We start from the raw sequence: 25,632 nt of genomic DNA, 5'->3' as shown, positions 1-25,632 counted from the left end.
GTAATGCTAAAAACTATACAATTTATCACGATCTTGTATAAATAATTAGATCAGCAACAACATTGTATTGTTAGACTTCTTTACCTCTCTTGCTTGTATTCTTTCATTCATTCAGGATTTACTAAAGTCTTACTTTGTATTATACACTGGCTAAGCCTTAGGCTTATCAAGATATATACTACTTCTCCCCTTAAGGAGTGGAGAAAAATAAAGTAGTAAGTTAATCATCATGAATGCTGTGATTATACAAAAATTATCATTTTATACAATTGCATAAAGCAAAACAAACAACTTATTTACTCTTTTACTATTTCCAAACTGTTTTTGCTTCAGTTATCTCATCAAAAAATCTAGAAGGGGTGAATATTACTTGAAACTATTTATTTTTTCAATTTAAAAATATATTGAGATTATTTAAAGCTTCTGTTTCAAAAGCATGCTATTTAGCCAAATTGCATATATCATACAGATAAGCTAACTGAATGCTTATTTCTAGGCTAGATAATAGGTATACCAAAGCAAGCCCAAATGCTGTCTGTGAGGCTTAATAGACTTACGGTTGAGCTTGCTTGTGGAAATCTAAAATAAAGAAAAACAGAAAGCATATTGAGTTATATAAATTCTTATCTGAAAGAAGGACACAGACTAGTTATTTTAGTGAGAAAAACTTTTCCCTGCTTTCAATTTTTAAAGCTGTTTTTCATGTGGGACTTCATACGGGAAGCATTAAGCCAGAGACTCACATTATTCTTTGATACCTAAATGTAGAAACAGTCTTAATATGACTATTTTTTGAAATGGCTCTCTATAAAACTTCATAGTGAAATAATAGTATTCAAGTAACTGAGGGAAAATTATTTTACAGGAGGCTAGGCAAATGTGGTTGTAAAATACTGGGTCCTGCTAATTCAGTGTAATCTATAAAAATTAAATTGTTGTAGTTTGAGGAGTATGAAAAAAGCATACTCTTCAGATTAACTTCATTATAGATTATTTCTGTCATCATGGCTTTTGATGAGGCTTGTATAAAAGATGACCATGATTATATATTCTGATGTGGATATGGTGTCAAGAGTTCTTAAAGACGTGGGGAGGGGCAAGTGCATTTGCTTTGGAAACCACATAAGATGATGATCGAGTTAGCATTCATCCTATTATAGGAGTCATGTGTAGTTTGCAGTTACATACCCATTTTACAGACAGGAAGTCTTAGAAAGTTCTCAAAGTTAATAGCCTGGAACTGATATTAGAATTTAGCTTTTCTAATCCCTTGCACAGTACAATTCAGTTGTTGATACAATATTTGGAATTTCCAGATTACAGAGGACCTAGACATTAAACACACCAGAAATAGTAACAAGGGATCATGAAGGCAGCAACTTTTATTGAGTATATGAAGGTACCTCTGTGATTCACATTTATGGGTTGAAAACTAGAAAATGTTGCCAGGTCATTTTGCTAGTTAATCAGGCATAATGTCTTGGGAAATCAATTTTCTGATCAGAAATGGAGGGGAGGCATCAAATGGGTAGCACAGTGGTAACACAAATGGATCCATATGGGAAAGGTCCTGGATTCACATCCCGGGACTGTTCTGAGTGCACTGGGCATGTGCACATGCACGGGATTCAGGCTGGCTGAGTCACCTGAAGGGAGTGACTGTCTCTCTCTCTCTCCTTCTTCATCTCTCATAGGAGAAATACACTTTTTAAAAAATTACCAACGTAGAGGAAGAAATTGTAGTAGATCCTTGAATCTCCATCAGAATATTTTATGATAAGCCCCTACTCACAAGTGAATAATTGCTTTCTGTTGCTGGTTTTGCCTCAACCAAATAAAAGTTTGACAGAAAGTTAACTCTGAAAATTCTATGACTTCAACAGAATTGGAAGATGATATATCTTGATCCATATTCAATATATTTTATGATAGAAAGATCTAAAAACCATTGTCAGTTATAATTTGAGAAAAATAAAAGAGCGAGAAATGAAATAAATCTTATAATTTTTTTTATTCATATTTTTAAGCTCTCAGGGTTTTTTTAAAACTCATGATTTATTTTTTTTAATGATCTAGATCAGATGCATGACCATATAAAAGAGAGAATGTACCCTCCAAAGGGTCTCATCGTGTCATCCTGCCCTTCCTTTAGGCCTTCAAATCCTCAGGATATTGGGTGCTACCCTGCGTCTGGTGTATTTGTCAGGCAAACCTAGGGATCTAAGCCTGGAGTGGACCATGTGCATTGATGAATGCAGTCCAATATACTAGGGACTGCTCCACTAGGCTGGGGTACATGCATATTGATCTTGATCACATTCTTACTGTCCCTGAACTATCGTAGTAATTACCCAGAGTATTCAGTGTTCTAGAGAGGCTGTTTAGGAAAAACAGTTCCTTGAAGACTTAGCCATTTTAGAGATAGGCAGTTTTCAGTTAGCCTCAGAGTCACTCCTTCACATTAATCAAATTCTACTTTACTGCTAAAGAGTGAAACATAGGTATTTTTCATTTTTCCAAAGGTAAGTGAACTCACCAAAGAAAGACAGATACAAAGGAAGAGTCTACAGCATCCTCCAGTGGGATATAGTCATGTCACAATCTCTTTTCCTCCATCTTTCCATTTCATAGGGATTTTTGCATGCAAGCACATGCACCCAGTATGGTTTTCAAGCTGCTTGTCTGAGATTCATACCCCATGGTCAGTCATGTGGGATCTGGCTCCTTTAACCACTAGGCCATGAAGCTGGTCCTTGAATCTCTATTTTACCATAATATCCTTAAAGTGATACAGTAGCACAGAGAGGTAGAATTTCATGTAAATGGATATTAAAGTTTACCTAAATTATATATATATACCATCATCATTTCTAGTTATCCAAATCTTAGAGTCTAAACTTTTGTTGTTATATTCATGGAATTAAACAGATACAGAGACTTCACTTGGCAGATAGATTTTTGTAAAGCTATTAAAATTAGAAGGAGCAGCTCATTTCTATTGAAGAGCAAAGTAAGATCCTTGAGGTTACAGAGCCACTTAGAGACAAAAGAAAACTTAGAACTTTGGTCTCTGATAGTTTACTCTATTATCCACTAGGCTACAAGATGTATGATAGCAAAATGCATACCTCTGGAAGAAATAAGAAATGTATACATCAGCTGATGATGCTTAAAAATACAAACATATTTAATTTGCCAAAATAATGTAATGGTGAATTCCAGAATTATATATTATAATATATAATGTGTGTGCATATATATATATATATAGAGAGAGAGAGAGAGAACCTGAATATCACACCTCAACACTTACTTAAGTGCCATAGAAACGATTAAATTATTAACAAATTATAGGATAGAAATCACTAAGTCATTAACAAATTATAGGTTTGGTACAAATGTTGACAGATTAAGATTTAAAGAACAAATAGCCCTGTATGTTAAAATATGCATAGTGTAAGTCCTAAATGTTTAAAATAATCCCCATGAAAACTTAATCATTTTCTAAGATAATTTAATCCATTTGGATGTCATCATTTTAAAATTGAAGGTCACCTAGCACTGGGACCTGACAAGAATATTAAATATATAATGTATTTCAAAGGAAGCACTAAGAGTAATGTTACTGCAATTTCTACAATAAAAATTATGAAGATGATCTCTGATTGACCAGAAGAGGTTCTATCTGTGCCATGATTTGATTTAACCACCTTGATCTGACTTGGTAAATTATTTAAGTCTTCTCATCACTGACAAATAACTGGATTTTTGGACTGTATATTTTACTTTAAAAATATAGGCATATTATTTTAGAGAGGAAAAATAAAATTTCTCCTAAGTTATATATTAAATCATATTGTCCATTTCTTTTCTTCAAGTCCTTTCTTGACCCAGAGAACTCTTAAGTACCTTTGAAGAGTATTGAAATTTAATTTGAAATTGTATAAGGAGCTAATTCTCCTATTCCAACTATTTTTCTCACCCGAACGCAACAAGGAATATACCAGAATGAGAATTTGGAAATTAAATAAATAAGCCTTTGTTAAATGCCTATCATATTCAAGTAATAGCTGGCCTAACTTATTTAGGCCAGTGGTCACCCCTGAATTTCTCCATTGCCTCTTCTTTTTCTTCTTCTTTTTTTTTTTTTTTTTTTTTGCTTAAACAAGTTAACTTTATTTCTCAGAATTCTGGAAGCTGGAAGTCATAGATTAGGGTAAGTCTTTCCCCCTGGCTTGCTGACAGTTGCCTTCTTGCAGTGCCTTCACAGGGAAGAAGGGTGAGTGGGAAGAGAGCTCCCTAGTGTCTTTTCTTATAAGGGTCCTAATTCCATCATGAGGGGTACCCCCCCATGATCTCCTTTAAATCCATCTTCTTTAAACCTAAAGGCCCATCTCTCTATATATCTCATTGCTCTTTCAAAGACATATAAGTAATATTTAAACTTTACTTACATGAGTTACAAAGTTGCTTTGTTATCATTAGTGTTTATTTAAGACAGTCCCTTACATGGAAATAAACTTGGGACCTAAAAGAGGAAGAGGATGTTGGCCCCAGTAACTGTGTATATAAAGGTCTGAATAAGTCACTGCTTTATTTACTTCTCTTCTCACTTCTCTAATTCTCAGTTCCCACATTTTGAGTCTCAGTGATATGGAGGAGCCTTGGGGATTGAGGTGGAGGAAGAAGAAAGAGAACAGAGGTACAAGAGGGTTCCATAAAAAAAGGGCCCTAGTCTCTAAACAGTAATTGTACTCCTAAGTGAAGTCTGTCAAATACGGAGAGTTTCTAATGCTTATTTTAGAGATGAATAATTCACCATGATATATTGAGCTGAAAGAGGTCATGAGTTCACATCTTTATAGTTATTTAAATAAAAATGAAGAATGAAGATTATTTGACAAAAAATTCCAAATATTCATAATACTTAATTGCCACTTAATTAGTTCTGATAATATGCATAATATTTAGCATTCATACAAGATATATTTGTTATCTGAGGAAAATTCACACACACACATATATACATTTGTTTTACATGGCCATTATGGGAGAAATGTCATTAACTGGACTTGGTGTCAGAACATCTGAGTCTTCTCATGCCTAGTATTATGCCATGCTTTGGGGGAAAAGTCACTCAACCCCTTGTATATTAAGGAAAGTTAAAACATCATGATTTTACACAATGAGCTGACAATATATTTTTTTAAATTATTTTTGGAGAGGTTTTTTTTGTTTTTTTTTTTGTTTTGTTTTTGTTTTTTTTTTTGCTATAGAGCACGTGTGCTCACCAGATAGACAGAAAGAGACAGAGAGACAGAAAGTGAGAAATCACCCCCCGGGGGGATGGCCACACTGCAATCCCTTCTCCTCCATTCTCCTCTCAGGATCTTGGGCATGCACGTACATGTGCCCAGCATGAGTTTAAGCCACCAGGTCCGAGACTTGAACCACAGTTGGCTACATGGGAGTCCAGCGACATAGCCATTATGCTAACTGCTGGTTCCAAACTGACAATATGTTTTTATTCTTGCGAAGGAACACAGTGGTATGTATGCCTTGACAAACTGCTAACCATAGTTAAAACTGTTTAACATAAACTGTCCATAATTATGACCCCAATTACATTTTTATTCATTTGAGACTAAGTGAATAACTTTTAAATTTTGTTTCTATATCTCAAAATAAATATATTTTACATTGCAATTCAATGAATGCATGATTACACACCCAAAGTAATTTATGTCTACATGTGATGCACTTTGTATTTTTATTATAGTCTATTTCATTTTTCAGAAATGTCGTTTGTGATCTACTTAGCTGATTTAGTAGTTAATAAAACAGAGGTTTTGTATTTTGAGCATGTGTACAAGTCTGCCCAAGATCCTGATGGAATGAAGAAATGGAGGAAAAAGGATTGCAGTGTGACCACATCCTGTGGGGAGTGCTCTGTCTCTCTTTCTCCCCTTCAGGTTTTTGAGAGCACATACTAGCAATCAAAAAATATAAAAAATAAAAATAAATTAGCATTCATAAACAACTTCCTATGTGATAGATTTCAGACTTTTTATGTATTTTTTGTTTTCAAAACTCTGTCCTAACTTTTCTCTTTGAAGAGTTGTATTCCTGTCAGAATTCTGTATTTTAGATTATAGAAAATTCAACTATAGAAGAATAATGAACTCAGCTCTTCATTCTCTGCAGATTCTGCATCCCTGATTCAACTAAATGTGGATCTAATTTCTCTCACAAATATAGAACTTGGGTATATAAAAGCTGAATTATAAGGAACTTGATTTTGATAGTTACAGAGAGTACTGGAACCAATCTCTTGAAGATACTGAGGTTGAACATGACCAACACAACTTTCGAGATTATATTCTAAAAGATAAATTAGAAAAAGTTTTGAGTCAACGTATTACTAGATAAGAAAATTTAAAAGTACAGTATCCTTTATAACCTTTGTTATAATATAAATGTATATACATGCGCAGAAAAGGTGAAAAACTATGTGAAAATTAAATTTACAATTTCTGTGTCAGAATTGTGGAATTACAAAAGATTTTAATTTAATTATTTTGGTAGCCTATATTTTCCAGATCTCTTACAGTAAACTTATAATATTATAAAATTGTATTGGGGCTAGCAGGTGACATGGTGGCTAAGGCACTGGACTCCCTCGTGGCCCAATTACAGTTTGAGTCCCAGACCTGGTATCTTGCTTTCTTGTTTTCCCTCTCTCATTAAGTTAAGATATAATAAATAAAATAAAATAATTTTTTGAGAGGTTTTTGCTATAGGGCGCATGCACTCACCAGAAGACAGAGAGAGACAAAAAGACTGAAAGCAAGAAATCATCTGGGGGGGATGGCCACGCCACAATCCCTTCTCCTCCATTCTCCTCTCAGGATCTTGAGCACACACACATATGCACCCAATGTGAATTTAAACCACTGGGCCTGGAACTCGAACCATAGTCAACTACATGGGAGTCCAGTGACATAGCCATTATACCAACTGTTGGTCCCAATAAAGTCTTATTTTTAAAAATTGATATATAGTTTGTATAAGTGTATGTAATGATAATTTTACTTATCTTTGCTTTTAGATTTTCTACTAGATATGCAACTTTCTAAAATCTGAGAACCTTTTTAAAAGTAATTATTATATATCCTTCTGCTCCAGTGTCTAATACAGTTTCTTATTCAATTAATCAAGCAAATGATTTGAAAAAAATTATTAATATAGCTTCTGCCTGGAAAGAGTTTATAAGCAAATGGAAACCGAGATATGTCAATGACTAGAGCTTACACAATGAGGACAATAATCAGTGTGTGAACAAGGGGAACATAGATATGGACCACTGAGAAACTCAAATGGTTGAAATTAAATGAATATAAATAGCATTTGCATGTCTCTAGTTACCCTGAGTTTTGACATGATTTTTGTATTCCAAAATTATGTCACATGATGTGATAGATACAAGTAGACAGAAGATTTAAAGTAAGAATGGTGTTAAACAATGTTTACCAATTTGGATCATGGTTAGACTCTACCTAAATTATTTCTAAGTGTCAATCTTAATAGGTTCTTGTCAATAATTTTCCAATGAAATACTTGCCCCCACTCATCCTGAGCACTTTGAACTGCTGTTGCCTTATAAATCTCTAACCTTTGCTATTGGTAAGGTCTATGATTATTATAGCAGGAACCAAAGACTCAAGTTTTTCACATGGTGGTTAGCTCCATTTGAGAGCTCATGCTTCAAAATGAGATCTTTCTTGTCTGGCAGTCTGATTAGGAAATGAGCTGGACCACTGTAATTAGGATTCAGATTTACTGCCTGTTTCTGAGAGAGGTTCAATGGGATTGTAACATCTCTAGCCAATCATGCCATATTGCTCAACCTTACAGCATGGCTTACTAGCGGTCCATCTGCTTTTACATGTGGCTTCCTATCTCAGAAAGCAGTTTGAGGATATACTTTATGCACTAGAACTGGCCAGGAAATAACTGTACACACATTGTAACATAACCCTATTGTTATTTACAGTTAATTAGAAAAGAAGAGTCAGAGTATTCTTGTCTCTGTGCATAGAGTAAGTTATCATTTTAAGGCTGGCATATTATTTTCCTTCAATTGATGAATGTTTACTGTCATGGCTCAATAAGAGATGAGCTACAGTCTGCTAGTTTTGGCACTGTCTGCTTACTGGGGATGTTTAGCTTGTCCTCTCGAATTACAGCTCCATTTATTTTATCCAGTTTCATTAATCTTCCGAGTACCTTCATGGCCAATGATATGGCTAGTGGTAGTGCTGAATGGAGAATTAATTACAAGTAGACTAGAGCAATACATCTATGGGAGCCAGAACCCCAAATGATTTCGATGTCATTTTAATTAACACAGAACAGACTTGTAATAGACTGCAGAATTCTTTGCAAAAGGACAATCTCTAGAGAGAGAGCCAAGGGAAGGGTAGAAGTGGAATAAATTTGACTCCCAGGGAAAGGTAGGTTGGGAATATAAATCAAAACTTCAAAATAAGGTACATCCTGGTATAGTGTATCAAAAAATGGGAGCATTTCTTCATTTTCATGGGAGAAAGTAGATTTCAACTCAGAAGATATTTCTGCATGAAAATGTTTTATGGCATAGAAAGAGTTACTTCAGCTGAAAAGAAACTAGGAACCTCTGATGATTTAGAAAAATGCAATGAATCTGAAATATCTTTTGTATTTCTCATTGCTGACATGTAAAATGTCATTTTGATTCTGCTCATCTTTTCATCAAAAGCATCAACATGTCAAATACCATAGATTCGTTGAAACAAAGTCAATAAACCTAAGTTCTAAAGTAAGAAAGAAAATAACTGTCATTGTTCTGGGGAAAAAAAAAAGTTGTTTGCTAAATGGTTTTTCTTTGTAATGGTTCTTATTTCCTCATCAGTGTACATTATAATTTCAGAGATGTATTTCTAGGGGGAAATTTTTGATTCCTAGAAAATTATATGGCTTATCTTAATGTACTCAGGATCCTTGTCAAACGGAGTGATGAGGAGGAGGATGATAATAGCTAATGTTTATGGTGCACTAAAAGTTGTGTCAGGCGGCTGGGTTAAGTGCTTTACATCTCTATCATGTCCTCAGAACCTCTCTGTAACATAGGTCCTGTAATTTCTTCCACTTTACCAATGCATAAAGTCTTTATCAATTACCAAAAGAAACTCAGAGCTCCAGATCACTGCTATTCCTGATGCCCTAATCCTGATGCATCAGAATACCTTCCTCTCTGACTTTATTTCTTAACACTCTGCTACTTTTCCCTCATAGTCAGTCACCAGAAAAATGTTGAGTAATTTTATTTTCTTTGTTTCAGACTCCCAGACATCACCCTCATTAGGTGATTGTTCCATGTTCACACTTCTCATACCATGGTCTTGAATTGGGGTATAGATATTTCCTTGCTCCTTGCTGATGCTGCTAGACCATTGCCCCTCTGTATCCCCTAAAAGTACCTAGATTTTGTATCTTATGTCATCAGACTATGCTGACCATTCCTCTCCTTGTAGTTATCACTGACACCTTGATCATTCCTCCTAATTTTTTAAAGATTTAAGTCCTGGCTTAATGTCACACTCTCCAGCACTAATCCTGTCATGATTCTTATTGATTTCATGGACGTGGACTGTCCTTCCAGTATCTTGATTCCAGTAACTTGACCTTCTTTCTGCCAATGGGTTTGCCATCATAATATTGTGTCCACTCTCGGGAACCAGCAGTTAGCGTAATGGCTATGTCGCTGGACTCCCACGTAGTCGACCGCGGTTCGCGTCCTGGACCCAGTGGCTTAAAACTCATGCCGGGCGTGTGTGCGTGCGTGCCCAAGATCCCAAGAGGAGAATGGAGGAGAAGGGATTGTGGCGTGACCATCCCCCCTGGGGGGTGATTTCTCGCTTTCTGTCTCTATGTCTCTCTCTGTCTGGTGAGCGCACGCGCCCTATAGTGAAAATCTCTCAAATATATATATAGTGTCCACTCTCTATTCATGGTTTTGCCATAAGGTTTGTTATTACCAATTTTTGCAACTCTTCATCATTTCAGTTTTATCTGTTCCTCTTCCTTGTCACTGACTCTTCTCTTTTCACCTAACTTTATAATCTGTTGATCTCTACTTGACCTAAGACCCTCTGATCATATCAACAGTTTTGTTTACTTCTCATATCTTACGTCTTTATTTTTCTTCATATTCAGCTTAAAACCAATGGTCAGTCATTATAATCACTTCTCTTATGTGCCCCCACACACTAGCTCTTTTTTTTTTTTCTTTTTTCAGTTTTTATTACAGGGCATGTGTGCTTGCCAGAGACAGAAAACAAAGGCTGTTTCATAGTAGGAAAAGGTTGTTGGGTGAGATATTCTAACTCAGAAATTATCTTAATAAAATGAATCAGTATGGATTATCTCCCCTTCCGCCATGAGATCCATGTGCTTGCTGGAGAGACAGAGACAGAGACAGAGGAATAGAGAGCAATCACTCCTCTGACCCCAGTGAGGAAATGGCCATGTTGTAATCCCTTCTTCATTGTCCTCTTAAGATTTTGGGCAACTGCGCACATGTGCCCCACATGTTTTTCAAGCCACCGTACCTGAGATGGGAGCCATGCAGTCAGCCATGTGGATCCAGCACCATAACCTCTGTGTTGCCTGCTGCCCCCCACTTGCCTTTGCTTGCTTCATTTTGTGAAACAAGCAAACCGATTCTGATTAAAGCCAACCTTTTACCTGCTCTGTGCTTGCAGGTGTGCAACTGAATGTGGCTGAAAGAAAACACAAAATTATTTGTTTAAATTGACTAGATTCATGTCAGCTTTACATTCGTCAACCTCAAGTGCAAATCTATTCACTGTAACACTATCTTAGACCAACATTTATTCTTCTTATACTCTTTCTCCTTAAACCATCAATACCTCCTTTTTCAAATAACGGCCTTCAATTCTATTTTAGTGGTAAAATAGATGCAATCACAAGAAACACTTCACCTGTTTCCACCTCTCCTTTAAACAGCACCAGAATCAGGTATCACATATTTTGTTTTCTCTCCCGTAGCAGTGGGTAAAAGTCTACATTTTAATAGCTCAGGATGACCTCTCTACTAGTGTTCCTGGAACCCACCCCTTTCATTTACTCAAAGTTGTTCTTTCAAGTGGTTCTATCCTCTTTAGCCTGCATCATCAGTTTTTCTCAGTCTACCACGTTATTCTGATTTGCCATGTGCTACTATTTCTACCATTAAAAAACAAAACAAAACAAAACAAAACAAATAGATAAAAAAACTCTTGGGGTCAGCAGATGGCATGGTTGTTAAGATGCTGGACTCCCACATGGTTGACTGTGTTTCAAGTCCCAGCCACGGAGACTTGCTTTCTACTATCCCTGTTTCTCTGTCTCTCCCTGGTCAAATATAAATGAATAAAAATATAAAATAAATAAATAAATAAATAAACAAAAACAACTCTTATGTCTCAAATTTCTCTTTTAACTGCTAACTGTTTTCTTTCATTCTCTTAACAACAAAGTTCTAAACAATAATCTTCCATGCTTACTGTCTCGAATTTTTTTTTCTCTTTAGCTCAGCAAAGTCAGATATTAACTCTTGAAACCCAGAACTACTGCCAATGTCACTGTTGCGAAATCCAGTGATCATTTATTAGTTCTTATTTTACCTGAACTATCAGCCAAGTCCCTCCATCCTTCTTCATTGAGATACTAGGATACATTTTTCTTCTAATTTTCTTCCTACTTCACTGCTATTCCTCTTCAGTTTTGTTTCCTGGTCCTTCTTCAGATTCATTAAAATTATGAGTACGCCAGGTTTTAGTTCTTGTATAATTTATTTTCTCTCACTATACTCAATCCTTTAGTAATATCATCCAGTCTTGAATTCTCAAATATCATTTTTTATCCCAACTTTATATCTCTTGTCACAGTCTCCCTTCCAAATTCCAAATGTTAGTAGCCAAAGTTTACTCGGATATCTAATAGGCATATCGAAGTAATCATGTTCCAAACTGAACTCCTAATATCCCCCATCTTTAAAGATACCTTCACATAGCCTTCTCAGTTTGTTAATGGAACTCTGTCCTTTTAGATGTTGAGATCAATATTGTTAAGTCTCTGTTCATTTCTCTCCTTCTTGAAAATTCTCCATGTCTAATTTCCTAGAAAACTGTCATTTCAAACTTATGGAGATATCCAATATTTAACACTGAGTCTTCAGCACACCAGTTGCATCATTGTCATCTTGGTCCTAGGACATCATCATCTTTCATCTGAGTTGTTTCTTTAGCCTCTGAATAATTCTCTCTTCTGCCTTTATGCTGAGTGATATATTGATATAGATGATATATATTGTAATTACTTGTGTAAATCTTTGATGATACAGGTTTTTTGTTTTGTTTTGCTTTTAGTTTTGGTTATAAGGCATGTGCTCTCACTGGAGAGAGACAGTAAGAGACAGAGGGGAGGAGTATTGAGAAATCACCACTCACAGAAGATGGTCACACTACAATCTCTTCTCCATCCTCCTCTTGGAATTTACAAATACACTTATAAACACACAACCACCACCATTTATTTTCTGGCCAGAGATCTGACTAGTACTTGGGAGTTCTCAGTTCCTCAAATGGTATAGAGCAGTGCACCTCAAATTTTAAACTGCACGTGAATCACCTGGGGACCTTGTTGAAATGCAAATTCCAATTACCAGGTTTGGGAGCTAGACGTTCTCCTTTTCTAAAAAACTGCCAGGTGATATATGTTTTTTCCTTTTTTTGGAGAGGTTTTTGCTACAGGGCACGTGCGCTCACTCACCAGACAGACAGAGAAAGACAGAGAGACAGAAAGCGAGAAATCACCCCCCAGGGGGGATGGCCACACCACAACCCCTTCTCCTCCATTCTCCTCTCGGGATCTGGCACGCACGCACATGTGCCTGGCGTGAGTTTAAGCCACCAGGTCCAGGACTCGAACTGTAGTCGACTACGTGGGAGTCCAGCAACATAGCCATTACGCTAACTGCTGGTCCCCCAAGTGATATTTGTACTGCTGATCCTAGAACCATATTTTGAGTAGAAAAGGTACAGACTATTTTATTTGGATAATTTGTAATGTCTATTGTTCTCATATTTCTTCTCTCTACAACTTTGGGTCATGAATGAATGGAAGTATTCTGCTTTGTGGTTGCTTCTTAAGGATTCCCACTGACGTGTGTATCCCTGATAATTTACAAATTATAAGGCATCTACCAATAATGTTGCATGTAACTGGGTTACAATATAGGAATGTGATAATAAAATTTATGAATTGGACTGCTCAGGAAAGTCCCACGTCTTCTTGGAGTGAAATGATAGATCTCCAGAAAAGGCAGAGTGTGAGTAAAAGACAGAGAGAAAGATTGGGCAGACTATGAAAAATATAGCCTAAATAATATTAGAGGATAAGATTTTTAAATGGATGCTTGATATTAGCCTGTTAGAGGATCTCTGATAATACTTTTCTTTATTCAATAGATGAATAAAATGCAGACAAAATAGCTCAAAATAAATAAAAATTATTACTCTTATGAAGTTGGTATTTTCTTATTCCTGATCAGTTCAGTGACACTTGCTATTTTATTTCTCTGTCACTTTATTTTATTCCTTTAACCAAAGGTAATATTATTAATATTACTAGTGAAGTCAAGGGTTGGATTTCAATTTTTGTGAAGATAATTGGTAATCACGAAGTCCTAATATATACTAAATGTGTGTGCATGAGCGCATGTGTGTATGTGTGTCTTTGTTATGAGTTATAAACCATAGATTTATAAAACCATAACTATTATTATTCTTATCCATGTATATAATTATACTGAGTAGTAGATGATTCACACGTGTAGTAGAAAGAGCTCCGAGGCTACCCGGTATGCATGAGTTTCCAGCATTTGGAGAGAGAATTTATTATCAGAAGCTTATGATCCAAAGCTTTATTCATCTAAATACTTTCTTGCATATGTATCACCAGAGAATGTAGCATTCTGTACCTGAAGGTAAATAGTGTGTTTATGATTATATTTCATTGTGTTTGGAGATTTTGGAGTGATTCATCATCAGCTTTCAGCTGGTTTAATACAATCTTTAAATCCTTTGCTGATTAGCTGGCCTTATAATTATTTTGGCACAGGGATTTAGGGTAAAATATACAAGTAAAAATAAAATTACCACTGTGTATTTCACTTTCTCTTCTTTACAGAGATGAGATGATCAGATCTCTCATCCTCTTTCCTTCCTCTTCCTAATCTGGCCATGCCATAGATGCAACAGTGTTTATGCTTTAGACAAAGAAAGGCATTTACTGATTGATTTGTTTGGTTTTACTTCTGTAATTTGTTTCTTTCTCTTTGTGTGTGAATGAATGAATATGTGTGTATATATCTATAGATACAGGGATATATATGATAGATAGGTATCTATCTATCATATATATCTGTGTTTCTTCCATTTGTTTAATTTATTTAAATCCTGTGATACTTATTACCTTTTATTTGAATAATTGCTATGTTATCATCTCTAAAATAATTTTTAAAAATATTTTAAAAATCTCATAGTATTTTATTCATTTTGGGAGGATATTAAACTTATCTCCATGTTCATGATCCAATTAAAATTACATTATAAGACAGTTAGTAAAATTTTTATTAATCAAAGTACTTAGAGATTGAAGCAGCATAGATAGTTTAATTATTTCTTAATTCAGACTAAAGCAGGATCTTTTTAAAAATTTCATTCCTCGTATCTGAAGAAGTTTTACATTATTTCTGTTCTAGAGAGTGAGTATTTTGTAAAAGAAGACCATAACTTTGGGATCAGTCAGATATATTTTTAATTTCATATTTACTATGCACTAATTGTTTCATTAATATTATTATGCTCTCAGACAGAGTAGATTGCCATTAAAAATGTAATAATAGCATACCTTGGATATTGTACAGGTTATTTATTTTTTTAAATTTGCCAGAGGGTATGTGCACTCACCAGGAAGAAAGAGAAAGAGAAGAACAAAGCACCTCCCGTTGGAGCACGACCATGCCAGAATCCATTCTTCTTCATCCCATCAGGATCCTGGCATGCATACACATATCCCTGGTATATTTTCCAGCCACCACAGGACTCAAACTGCATAGTCGGCCATGTGAGACCTGGCTCCCTCAATGACTAGGCCATGGGGCCAGCCCAGATTATAATTATTAAACATGAAAGGCCAGCAGAGAGAAATTACTCAATGGTGATGGTTATCATTGGTGTTTAAGATTTTATATAAATCTAGAAAACATAACATTAAATCTCAGAGCCAGAAACATTTTAAAGATGAAAATTACCTTCCTGTTTCAGTGAAGAAGCCCACAGAAAATTATTACATTCATACAATTTTTAGTACACTGCTTAAAATTTTTGCATATTTTAGTAAATACCTTTTTCAAGTTCACTTGCCCCATGTTTTTCTATATTCTGATAAAAAGACTATATTGATGGTGGGACAGGAAGGGTATCTAGTAATCATAATTTCTTTTATACATAATTTATGCGGATTTTAAGATGTACATTTGCAGGCCAGCAGGTGGTGTGGTGATTATGTGCTAGCTGCCACATGGCACACTCTGTAGTTTGAGTCCCGGACATGGCAACTTGAAAAACACCGGGTGGTTATGTGTGTATGCTTGCCCCAAATCCCGGGAGGATAATAGAGGAGAAGGGATTGTGGCATGGCCATTCCTACTGGGGAGTGATTTCTCACTTCCTTCTCTGTCTTTCTCCAGCACATGCACTGGCCCTACAGCAAAAAATTTTAAAATAAAATAAAATAGGGACCATCAGATGGCACAATGGTTACATCGCTGGACTCCCACATAGTCAACTGTGCTTCTATTCCTAGATCTGGTGGCTTAAACTCACACTGGGTGTGTATGCTTGTGTGCCCAAAGTCCTGAGAGGAGAATGGAAGAGAAGGGACTGTGGCATGGCTATCCCCCCTAGGGGGTGATTTCTTACTTTCTGTCTCTCTCTCTGTTTCTTTCCAGCAGGTGCACACACCCTAAAGAAAAAAATCTCTTTCTCAAAGAAAAAGTAAAATAAATGAAATGTGCATTTGTTGGCCTACATTTTTCTCAAATATGTATTTAAATACTATATTTAAAAAAAAAACTTTGGAAATTGTCAGCAAGATAAATTCTTTCTGTATTTCAATTAGTGTTATGAGAGTATATTAGTGTATATGTAGTAAATACAGTATGTGTGCATATATAGATGTATTAATGTCCTCTACTTTTAAGTTAGTCTAGTAGTCAAGGATGGCTCTTCAGTTAGAAGTAATGGAAATCTGAAATTCCTGCAAATAATTTGAGATTATTTGTAGTAATAATCTACGTTTCTGAAGGGGAACTGTAGAGCTTTGTTAAGACTTTGTAATCTAAGAGAAATTAAATATAGCCTTTTTCTTTTTGAAAATAATTCAAAAATAAAAAAATTAAAGATTAGGAAATAAAAAGAAGTCAGAAGAAGCCAAATTAGGGCTGTAAAATATTTTTACTTAAAAAATATTTTCCTTAAAAAATATTTTTACTTATCTATGTTTCATGGGATCAAGAGCTAGGAACTTGGAAGATATTTAAAAACAAAGTTGTGCTCTCCATCTCTTAATTCTAAGGCTCTACATGTTTTCTCCTTTTTTTTTTCTGGTTGTTTCACTCCTTTTTCTATGGACTACTTTTTCTGTTTTTCATCCATGAATCTGTTTTACTCTTTCTAAATTATCCATGGCACTAATTTTAGATACAACTCTACATGATGTTCAGTGCAAGTACTCATTCATTCCATGTATTGAGCAGACTTTAATAGATGCCCATTTCTTTCCCTTCAGCCAAGAACTGGGAGAGCAGAGCATTCTGGAACTTGTACCTTCTTTCCTAGAGATAGAAATGAAGCTGGCAGTGAAAACAGGGATTCTAAGTTGGGCAAACAATACATTATTCAAAGTAAGAATATTGTTTATTTTTATTATACTTCAGAAAAAAACCCTAATATTTAGTTACTTGGCTTACTTTTCACAATATTGTCCAGTCAATAATTGTCAGTGGGCAGAGAGGAAGCCACTACACACCAGTGTTTGTGACAATAAGAGACTAAGGCATAATAGTTCCTATTAAACAAACTAATAAGAACAAAAAGAAAAACTAGTTTTCTATTCCCTTATCTCAAAACACTATGATTCTTTCAGACTTCTAATGAAAAATTTTTAGGGTAATTTTACATATATATATATATGTATATTTACATATATATGAGTTAAAAATAAATGTTTTGTTAACGTGTCAGAAATCATGAATACATTTGTCTAAGGCTAGACATATACTATGTGGTTTATATTTTTATTTTGTTATCTAATAATAAGAATAACAGAATATTATTAGATAATTTAGATTAGTAGAAAATTTGTTTTTTTTACACTTAAAAGCATTTCTGGGGCCAGAAGGTGACATAGTGATTAAGGCAACGTATTTCCACATTGGCGACTACAGTTCAAGTGCTGGATCTGATGGCTTGAAAATCACATCAGCCTGTGTGCATGAGTGCCCAAAATCCCAAGAAGAGAATGCAAGAGAAAAGACTGCAGAGTAGTCATCCCTCCTGGAGGAGGAGTGACTTTCTCACTTTCCCTCCCTCCCTCTCTCTTTCTCCAGCAAGTGTATGCACCCTATGACAAAAACCTAAATAAATAAATAGGGCCTTTCTGTCAAGCAGTATGTATAACTATACTTTACTCAGGCAGTTCATCTTCAAATACCAAAAGCTTCTGTGTCTATTTTTCTTTTCTTACAAGGCTATAATGCAGGTAGGGAAACTCAATAACTTACTAATCTATGTAATTTTAAAATTGATCACCAGGTTCTTACCAATATCAGAACAATATTCTGGCCAATAAATATTACTTTCTTGAAATACTATGATTCATTTTATTGGGAATACATTGAAATTTCACAGACAGTCTTCACTGTAAAGTACGTGGACAGGGAAACCACCAGTTAGCATAATGGCTATGTCGGATTCCCACGTAGTCGACCATGGTTCATGTCCGGGACCCGGTGGCTTAAAACCCACGCTGGGCACATGTGCGTGCGTGCCCGAAATCCCGAGAGGAGAATGGAGGAGAAGGGATTGCGGCGTGGCCATCCCCTCTGGGGGGTGATTTCTCACTTTCTGTCTCTCTGTCTCTCTCTGTCTGTCTGGCGAGTGCACGCGCCCTATAGTGAAAAAGCTTTCAAAAAAAAAAAAAAGTACGGGGACATAGATGTTAGTTTTCAACCTTACGCAAGAGGTGTAATTATTAGCTTTTTAATAAAATTTAAGTATTACATAGTTTTACTTGAATGATAATTGCATATGGCAAAATTCAAACTTAACAAAATCTATATCTTTTGTAGTTTAATAACTTTCAGCTTTATCTTAATTTTCTGACAGTTCTCATTCCCAACTAAATTGCTCAGATGACTTCAGATATAGTTCATCATGTCTAGGATTGCAAAATATGTTTAGTCATGTAATTTATCTGAAGGGCAGTACCCATGGTTAGTGAATTTAGATATTGTTTAAAACATCTGTCAAGGCAAGGAGAACATGACTTTGGTATTGAAGCATGGCCATCCCCTGGAGGGAGGGGAGTGCTTTCTCACTTTCTCTCTCTCTCTCTTCAGTGAGTGCACATGCCCTATGGCAAATTTTTTAAAAATTCAAAAAAGAGATAGATTTTTTAAAACAAAACAAAACAAAAAACCAGTTCATTGTCGGGAACCAGCAGTTAGCGTAATGACTATGTCGTTGGGCTCCCATGTAGTCAACCGCGGTTCGCATCCCGGACCCGGTGGCTTAAAACTCACGCCGGGCGCGTGTGCATGCATGCCCAAGATCCCGAGAGGAGAATGGAGGAGAAGGGAATGCGGCGTGGCCATCCCCCCGGGGGGTGATTTCTCACTTTCTGTCTCTATGTCTCTCTCTGTCTGTCTGACGAGCGCACGTGCCCTATAGCGAAAACCTCTCAAAAATAAATAAATAAATAAATAAGAAAAAAAAAAAAAAACAGTTCATTCTCTTTCACAGTAATTGCTATGGATTAAAAGCATGTTTACTCCCAAAATTTATATGATGAAATCAGAACCTGCAATGCAAAGTAATGGTCTTAAGAGGTGAGTCTTTCAGAGATAATCATGAATGGGATTAATTTAAAGGGATGAAGAGACCCCAGGTCTCTCTACTTCTTGAGGATACAAGAAAATGGCCATTTATAAACCAGGGAGACTATCCTTGCTAGACACTGTTATCTGCTAGCATCTTGGTCTTAGACTTCTCACCTTCCAGAACTGTGATAAATACATTTCTGTTGCTTAAATCACTCAATCTGTGGTACTTTGCTATATTAGTCTGAACTAAAACAGTGGGCATGATTTTGTATATGTCATTCCCTTTACCTGAAATGCCCTTTGTTCTCACTTCTGCCTTGTAAAATTCTGCTGTCCTCTAACACCCAGTTCAAATGTCATTTTCTCTGTGAAGATTTCATTAAGCCCTCTCCTCTGTACAGAGTGCTTGTTATGGATTCTGTATTCCCATAGTGCTTTATATATGACTTTATTTTTAGCAATTGTCCACTCTAGGCAAAGAACATATATTCAGTATTCTAACTACTGACCATGTCTTTCAATAAATCTTAGCTTAAGTTATACACCGTAAGTTGAAGTTCGCTCATCACATACTTTCTAAAGTCTAGAATGTACTATTATTATTCATTGGTCTAAGTTAATTCCTATGGTACTAGGATGGCTTTTATAGAAACAAATTCTTTCTTGTGGGAAAGAAAAAGGAGGAGCATTTTGCACCTCACATTTTACTTCTGTGTACCTGAATTAAATGTACACTACTCTCTGCCTGTCTTTGTCAAATTTCTTAATATAAATTGTACACATTAATGGGAGACGTACATCACATTATACATTTAATTTATCACAAACTGATATACAGTCTTTCTCATATTCTTGTCATTATTCGCCCTTTGTCTTGCGTATTCATCCTCTGGGATTAGACTCTATACATTGTCACCGTCCTTTGCTCATACTCCACTCTCTTGCATCCTTTGCACTTAGGACAGTGCCTTGTACATACTAGTTGAACAAACAATGCATTGTGAATGAACAAAGGAAGGCAGCTGCTAGCATTTAGGTATCTAAAGAAGAAGGGCTCTCCTATTCAGTTATGTCTTGTCCCATATTATATTTCAATGAATATTTCTACTTTATCACCTCTTCTTTCAATTAAACTAGGGACTCCACAGAATAATCATTTCAAGATTCACAACTAAATTATTGTGTCATTAATGTCATACCACTGGACAGAATTTATAGGATCTGACTTACAAATTGTTCTTTTAGGAATTAGTGGTGCAGAAGGTAGCTAGGGATACTGGTGGATAAAGTAAGGATTAATCAGTGCTCCCCTACTCCGACATTCAGAAATTACAATATGTGAATAAATCACTGTAAAAATATCAAATTCACTCTAAGACAATTTAGGTGTGGTATTTTAAAAATGTTTGGCAATCACATTTGAGTTTAAACAAAATTGAAAATTTTTCTAATGTTGCCAGTAAATGTGTATTATCCTTTTCATTTAAAATGTACCTACTTTTGGTTTTGTTTTTATATAGCAGGGATTAAGTCTTTTTTTTTCTTCTTCTTCTTCTTCTTTGGTAATTTCTCTGAATGCTTCTCAGGTGCTAACAGCTTTTTATTTGGCAGACCTCTTATTCTGTCGCTCTATCAGCTGTATGGAAAGGACTTTGACATCATATATTCTTGTAGCTAAATGGTGCCAATGAAATGGAGTCCACTCCTGCCTCTTATCTTACTAATTGTTTAATAATATGCATAATTATGAGAGATAATAGAGAATGAGAAGGGTTTATGGTTATTATTACAATGCTCTGTCTGATTTAAGCTACGTATATTGTACAAAATAATGAGTTAGAAGTTGTGAGATTGTAGGTGATTACAAGGTTTTTATCTTAGTGGTTTTGGGGAGAAAAAAAAGGGTAAGGCCCACATAGTTTGCCTTTAATTTTTCATATAAATTAGTGCATCAAAATGGGAGAGGAGAGAAAAAGTATGTAAATGATGAAGAGAGTGGTTCTATAATGTCAATCAGTATTAGACTGAGGTGTCTTTTGGATCAATATCTAGCTAGATTTGAAATATTCAAAGTACAGGGCCAGCAGGTAGCATGGTGGTTAAGGCTCTGGACTCCCTTATGGTTGACTGCAGTTCGAGTCCCTGACCTGGCAGCTTGAAACCCCTGCCAGGTGTGTGGATTTGTGCATAAAATCCCCAGTGGAGAATGGAAGAGAAGGGCTTGCAGTGTGGCCATCCTCCTGGGAGGTGATTTCTTGCTTTCTGTTTCTCTGTTTCCTTGGCAAGCACTTGTGCCCTATTGTAAAAAGAACTTTCAAAAAAAATATTGAAAGTATATTCTGGGTGAAAATAATATCATGTACATTAGAAAGATTTTTCTATGAAATATAAGAAAAAGGAATCAGGAAAACCTGTGATCTGCATTGAGTAGTTCCAAAATGCATCCTAATATCCATACAATTTACTGGTGTGATATTATACACTCTTTAACCCTGAATGTGGAGGCACCGGGAAAGATTCTCTGCTTTACAAACTCATTCAATACCTCAAAGTTAAGTAATTGGTGAACTATCCTTTTAGAATTGGTTCATACTTTAAAATGTAATGAAAAATATTCCTCAGGAGAAAACCCATAGTTTTGCAATACATGAACTCAGTAGCTCCAGATGTTTTGCATTTTGAACTCTGTCAGGATGACAGAGCAGTAGGCAACAATCGATTGCCAACCCATTATATCAGACCCAGTAGAAAAGGGAATTAGGGAAGAAATCATTCTAAAATATGTAAATTATATTAAAAAAATTCCCTAAAATAAAAATTTTAACCTACCATGGAAATGTATAATAGTAATAGTGTGTGTTTTACTTGTCATATGACAACTACATATTAAGAAAGGAAGCAGAGTATTTGAGAACCACCAGATGGCAAAATGGTTACATTGCTGGGCTCCCATGATTGACCATGGTTCAAGTCCCAGACCCAGTGGCTTAAAACTCAGGCCAGGTGCTTGCGCCTGTGTGCTCAAGATCCCAAGAGGTGAATGGAGAAGAAAGAATTGCAGCATGGTCATCCCTGCTGAGGGGTGATTTCTTGCTTCTTGTCTCTCTCTCTCTCTGGCAAGCACACACACCCTGTAGCAAAAAATCTCTCTTAAAATAATAAAGAAAAGGAAACAGATTTAAAAACAACAACAACACTGCTGAAAGGTAGCTAGATATTCACTTCTATAAACTCTGGTAAAATTGGTTGATTTATCTAGCTTTGTGAACTAAATAACATTGTGCAACAGATGTCATTGGCTGCTATTTGTAAATTTCAGAGCACATGCATGTTTTAAAGATACAGTACAGTAAGCTTTTAGAACTCTGAGAATAAATCTGTCTTTGATTGTTCATCCTTTTTCTGTTCTCCTGTGTGATCTTAAGAGAAATTAAATGTTTATCTTCTGCATAGAGATACAGATTGTCCAGATGCAAACATTTAATATTATCTGAATCTAATGCTTTATTGTATCCACTCTTTTTAAATGTAATGTTATATTCTCAATAGATGCCTCTTCTAGCTGAAAGAGAAGTCACTTCATATGAAAATGGTAAATTAAAAATTTCTTTTTTTTAGCTATCAGAGTTACTTATCTAGAATATGGTTTGTTTTGTTTTGTTTTGCAGAGCAAGTTGAAAAACTCTAACCTTGGCTCTAGGGTATTTTATCAAGAACAATCTTAAGTAAAAGCTTACTTTCTACTCTTCAAAAGTAAGATTGTTCTTGTGCTCATGCCTTAGCCTTTCTAAATGAGCTGAAAATAATTTGTATTCAGTTCTTTGGTTTCCTTTTGTTGCTATCATTTCATCAGGATCTAGTCCAACTAATGGGACTTTCAAGAGAATTAAATTTGGAAAATAGCCTGTGGTGTTGGTTCATTCAAAGTAGTAAGGTAGGGGCCGCAGTGTAAACAAGAGGTGGCAACAAACCATATAACACAGGCTTGGTTTCCTCCACCATTTTAATCCATGGTCTTTCCTTATCCTGAGTTACTGATGAGAGGAAATTCACATATTCTTTAGTCTGTCATGTTCTTAGGATTTATGAAGTCCTTGCCCAAATCTCAACCAGGGTAAAAAGGAGGAAACATTTTTACCTAAGTGTAAAAGATAAAAATAAAGTAAATATATACTAGTTAAAAAGAGAAAGCAAAAATAAATTAACCTGACACAGGAACTGCTTGCTTAAGTAGGAGTCAAAAATGTGGAGTCACAGTAAACTGTTCAGTAATGGATAATTGTGGTAGCAATTAATCTTTATATGGGGAGTGCGTCTGTGCCTCAATCTATCATATCAGGAAGACCCACACAGGATGTCGACTATAGAGAAGGGTCCTCACAGTGCCCATCAAAACTTGACATTCATGATTGCTTTATAATGCAACAAGAATCCAGAAGGAACTGTGGGATGTGCTGTCAAAGAGAGATAAATCAGGATTTTAAAATGAACTAAAAATGGATTCAATACCTTGAATTTATGAAGTATCCTACATGTGAAAGTCATTTGTATTGTTAGCTTATCAGAGCAAGCACAGTTGCAGACAGGACTTAATGAGAACAACTTGACCACCGTTGGATCACAGCTTTATAATATCTCTCTACCCCAACCTATGAGACTTGCCCTGTCCTATCCTCTGACCTAAATCAAAATATACTTGTGTGAGGTTATAAGATGTATGTGACTACACACCTATTCTCTCAAAGTAGGGTATCCTTTACCTGTGATTTCCTTATATTAAAATAATGATACTTAAATACACTTTTGGGGGGTCTAACCTCAGTGGAGCAGATTATAGGGCACTGTACTGCAATGCTGAATCCAGGTGGAAGACCACAGTTTGGGTTGACCATTGACTGAAATCCACCAGGGCCACATAGAATCATGATACTGGCTGGCTGGAGAGAGAATCACAGCATGATGGAACCCTGTCAAGGCTGCTTGTTTCTTTTTCTGTCTCTCTCACTCTCTGAATAAAATAAATAAATTTACATATTCATATACACAAAAATACATGTATATATATTTCTGGAGAATTCATGGGAAAAGTAGCATACCACCACATGATCTGGACTGAAGAAAACTGTTTTCTCTGTGTGTGATTTTTTATCATCCCATTTCTCTCTCTCTCTTTTTAAGAGAGGGATTTTTTTCTGTGGGGCATATGTGCTTGCAGGAGAGACAGAGTGGGAGAAATGACTAGGGGATTTGCCACACTCCAATCCCTTCTCCTCCATTCTCCTCTCAGGATCTTGGGCACACATGCACACATTCCCAGCATGAGTTTTTAAGTCACCAGGTCTGGAACTTGAACGACAGCCAACTATATGGGAGTCCAGTGAAGTAACCATTATTCCATCTGCTGGTCCCCTCATTTCTCTTTTATCATCACTTAAGGTCTTGCCTCATCTTCCTTTAAAAAAAAATAATTAACCTTTATTCCTCCTTTTATTTTAGGTTTATGTTTATTGATTTATTTGTTTTATGAATGGTAGTGATAGCAGATACAGCATCCTAAACAGGGTCTCAGCTAGTTCTGAATCATGGATGTTCGCACCTCCAGAGTATTTGAGGAAGTCTCCCAGTGAATCCCAGAACCTTCCCATATGGATCAGCCTTGCAAAGTGACATGTTTTATTTCTGCACCTTGCTCCATCTTTGAGCATCTCACAAAACAGAATAGGAATTTTAGTTCTTGTGAGTAGAAAATGGTTTTGGAGTATCTTACAACAAGGCTTTACCTATTCCTCTTTAGTTTCACTGAGGTGCTGATTCTGGCCTGTGCATGAAGCTTTCAGCATTAGAAATACAATTTAAACACTGTGCCTCAGTTTGTTCTCCAGGGATGAGTTTTCATTTAGTCTACATTGTTGTATACATACACACACAATGTAATACAGCAAGAAGCATATATAAATATGTATAAATATATAGGTGTGTGTGTGTGTGTGTGTGTGTATGTACACACAGAATGTAATGTAGTGAGAAGCATATATATATATATGTACGTGCACACATACACAAGTATATTGAGTCCATTCTACATGACAAGTTGATAGAAAGGAGGAAAGGAGGCATCGCTTAGTGAATGGATTTGCATGTGCTCTATCCTTTCCCTCTTTTGGCATAGATCTCCCTTTATCATTGTTGTCTGCTTGATTAATGATATCCTCTGATTTACAGTAACCTCTGTGAGGATAGGACAATTTCTCTTTAGTGCATATTGTATTTCTGGAGCCAAACATGGTATTTGACACACATTAGACCCTTAATCCTTTCTACGAAATAAATAGGGGGTGGAGAGTACATGGAAGGGAAGTTTC

At 35.8% G+C, this 25,632-nt stretch overlaps 1 protein-coding gene and 1 pseudogene across 1 annotated transcript in view; both read left to right on the top strand.

Moving 5' to 3' along the window:
- LOC102501333 (eukaryotic peptide chain release factor subunit 1-like) overlaps positions 1-9,722 on the top strand; it is a 51,343-nt pseudogene extending 41,621 nt beyond the window's left edge.
- LINGO2 (leucine rich repeat and Ig domain containing 2) overlaps positions 1-25,632 on the top strand; it is a 1,055,580-nt gene that overhangs the window by 162,092 nt on the left and 867,856 nt on the right. The window lies entirely within an intron of this gene.

This window comes from Tupaia chinensis, unplaced genomic scaffold (genome assembly GCF_000334495.1).
Source record: "Tupaia chinensis unplaced genomic scaffold, TupChi_1.0 Scaffold000093_1, whole genome shotgun sequence".
NCBI classification, from domain to species: Eukaryota; Metazoa; Chordata; class Mammalia; order Scandentia; family Tupaiidae; genus Tupaia; species Tupaia belangeri.
This window is presented reverse-complemented; position numbering and strand designations above follow the sequence as displayed.